The following is a 3,884-nucleotide window of genomic DNA, read 5'->3' on the forward strand; positions in this document are numbered from 1 at the left end:
TCTGCTGCTCTCTGATGAGCGGCAGGCGTCAAAACGCAAAGTGTGGAGCAGCCTCCGGCCAGAACACCGCTGTACCGCAAAAGTAGATTAGTATACAAATAGCAAATAAGTCAATACTAAACTCTAGATAAATGCACTCTCGTTTGAGTACACCATCTTGGCAGCGCATAGCCAACGATGTCCTTGTGCATACAGTCCTTAGTATAGTCCTTCGCCATTGCACGCATGTGTACTCAGTGTAGCCGGTTGTAGTGCAGCCGCAAGCTGCACTGCCAGGCGCATGAGTGTCCTTGGGATGTGTCTTTGCAGACACTGGCAGTGGACGGTGGCTCGTAGATGGGGGCACCGGACACTGGCAGACTGCAATGCACTGGCGCTCGACACGCAGGTAAGTTTTATAGCTCACACTCCCACTTGATCTCGGCGACGCACTTGGAAGTCGACGCGATCACACACGCGCATCCTAGTTGCCGCCATAGTCCTAGTAGTAGCGTAGTCGCAGCTCAAAGACAATAGCAGTCCACTCAGTAACAGTACTCCCACTCGATCGCCCTCGTCTTCATCAATGTCGCTCAGGTACAGCCTCCGCATCAACAGCAGTAGTCAACGCAGTAGCAGTAGTCGTAGTTGTAGCCATGTCCTCGGATACGTTGTCATCGCTCGACACAATAGGTAAGACTTTCATAGCCTTGCGAAAGTGTGTGAACTTCACCACTGCAAGTGCCTTTGTCATTATATCGGCCACCATATCATCAGTTCCGATGTGTTGGGTTGTAAGTTGCTTCAACTCCACATGGCGTCTGATCATGTGATACTTGTTATCGATATGTTTCGATTTCGAATGTTTGCCAGGTTTCGCAGTTAAGGCAATGGCTCCTTGATTGTCTCCCAGTAGTTATGCTTCCAGCTCAACTCTTTGCATAGGCCAGCAAGCCACAACAAGTCCTTGGTCGCCTCTGCCATTGCTACATACTCAGCTTCACAGGTACTAAGCGCGTTGATCTCTTGCTTGCGAGATGCGTAGGAGATGACGTTGTCGTCCAGCATAGTGATGTAGCCACTGACACTCCGTCGATCCACAGGGTCATTCGCATAATCAGCATCAGAGTAGCCACTAACTTGCACATCAGTCTGTAGCTTCACATTCATCACTAGTCCGTAGTCACATGTAGCCTTCAGGTAACGCAGCCCCTCTTGGCTTGTGCGAAATGCATATGATCATAGCTCGCAAGATACTTGCCCAGGTGTCGGGTAGCATGAGCTATGTCAGGTCTCGATGCACTAACGAGGTACTGGACAGCACCCACCAGTTCTCTGTAGGGAAGATACTCCTTCGAAGCAGGCACGTCTGTCTTCGAGGGCGTCGTAGCTTCTGGTGTAGCGCAGCCATTACAGTTCTCCATATGAAAACGCTTCAACACCTCCAGTACGTACTGCTTCTGGCAGTACACTATTTGCCGGCGCGGCCGGTCAATCAGGATCTCAACGCCTAAGAGATATTTGACTGTGCCCATCGTCGTGAGCTCGAATGTCTCTTGCAGTGAGACAGCGATTGTGGCACACAGGTTACGTGAACCCATCAGCAGTAGATAAACAGTCAGTAGCAACTTGACTTCACCATCCTTCCTCAATGTATATAGGCCGTAGTCAGAGTCCGTTCTAGTAAAGCCCATCGCAACAAGCTTCGCATGAAGCGTGCGATTCCAAACGTTCGGTGCTTGCTTCAGTCCGTACAGGCTCTTCAACAATCTGCAAATGGACCCAGGTCCATCCACCTGGAAGGCAGGAGGCTGCTCCATGAAGATAGTCTCGTCCAAGTCTCCATACAGAAAAGCCGTCTTCACGTCAAATTGCAACACCTCCCAACCTCTTTGTACAGCGTAGTAGATAGCCGCACGTATGGTATCGAACCGGATCACAGGTGCATAGGTCTCAGAGTAGTTAATCCTAAGTTGTTGTTTGAATCCATGGATCACTAGTCGCGCTTTGAATCGTTTGATTTGTCCACGCTCATCTCGCTTCACAGCAAAGACCCACCTGCACGTTATCACCTTCACTTTCTTGGCATCTTTGCGGGGTACAAGTTTCCAGGTCTTGTGATCCTTCAACGATTGAAGTTCCACCAACATTGCAGCTCTCCACTGCTGCCAGTACTTGCTTGCACGTGCTTGTTTGTACGTCGTCGGAATCTGCACATCCGTAGTCATAGCCTGCACTAGGCCTACCACGTAATCCGACAATCGAACGTTCGCCTTCTGCTTCCTTCTTGGTCGCTTTAGGCAGGGCTCTCTTGATGGAGATTGAATCTCGAAGCCACTTGTCTCCTTCTCCACCATTGCAGGTTTCTTCTTTGTTCTGCGTCTCTTGCGCTTCCTCACTTCCAAACCTTCCTCGGTTTCTTCAGTAGGATCCTGCAACACGGCTGGTGCTGCAACACCAGCAGTCTCCGCACTGTCCTTGCTCACAGGTGCGTCAACGATTGACAAACTTCCACTTGAACTTAACTCAGTTTCTGCAGGTTCGTCAGCAAGTGGTACCACCTCAAGTGGCTTCTCCGCACTAGAGATGCCGTCACTCCAACCTGGAAGGTACGTCTCCATGTTGGTCTTGATGCGCGCCACAGGTACAGTCTCGCGTAGAGTATGATCACCATCAAAGAATGCGTTCTCTAATAGATGCTTCATGTAGATGCCATCGGTTGTGAACTCTTCATGGAACTTCACATTCCCACTACGAGCTGTCACCACTTGAGCTGTCACCAGGTCAATGAACTTGTAGCCTAGGGTCGATTCGCTATAACCCAGTAGTAAACACAGTCTTGCCCTTGCTTCCAGCTTTTCTTTCGTTTGTCTTGACTCAGGGGGAATACGCACGTGTGCCTGACAGCCCCAAGTACGCAAATCATCCAGCATGGGTTCCGATTCGTACAGTTTCTGGTGCGGGGACACCAATCCTAAAGGCTTGGTGGGTAGCCAGTTTAACGTCGTCACCACATGCAGGAAGGCTTCTCCCCACAAGGAGTTGGGCATGTGTGTAGCCATCAGCATCGCTCTGATTCTTGGTAGAACCACACCATTAGCACGCTCCACAATGCCGTTCTCTTGAGGAGAATAGGCGTTCGTAAACTGCTGCTCAATCCCTTGGTCGACGCAGTAGTCACTTAGCTCCTTGCTTGCAAATTCACCTCCTTGGTCAGAGTGTAGTCGTCGCACCTTCTTCTCAGGAAAACGAGTTCGCAGCCTGTTCAGTAGGACCTTGATGTGAAACGTTGCTTCACTCTTCTTCTTGAGTAGGAACGGCCACTTGTACCTTGTAGACTCATCTATGATAAAGAGAAACATTGTAGCTCCATCCACAGACTGTTCGTTCACAGAGCAAATGTCCATCATGAGAGTCTCCAGAGGTTCGGACTTCCGCGATGGAATCCGTTTATAAGACATTCGTTTTGCCTTACTGGCAGCACAAGCAACGCACTCGTAGGAAGTCAGACCTTTTGCATTCATCTTAACTCCAACATCGAGTTTGTTTGCCAACACTTTCACCGTCTCCATGCTCATATGACCAAATCGTTGGTGAAGCAGCTCCATGGCTTTCTTGCTGTCCATGTCCTCTTTTAGAGCCGCCATCACCATTACTCCAGTCACTTTTTCTGCACGTAGTCGGTAGATACTGTCACGCATCATGAACTTGAGTGATGTGCTTGGCTTGGAGATCCAAGCAGTCTGTTGGTCCTCTGAGCATGTCAACTTGAAGTTGCCCTTCGTTTGTAGGTAGCCCAAACTAATGATGTTCACCTTCGCGTTCGGTGTGTACACCACGTCGTCCAGGAGACGGTCCTCGAGCTGGCCAGTTGCCTGGTTAACAACACGCAATAGCACAGACCC

Source organism: Phytophthora infestans, genomic scaffold (genome assembly GCF_000142945.1).
Source record: "Phytophthora infestans T30-4 supercont1.194 genomic scaffold, whole genome shotgun sequence".
NCBI lineage: Eukaryota > Oomycota > Peronosporomycetes > Peronosporales > Peronosporaceae > Phytophthora > Phytophthora infestans.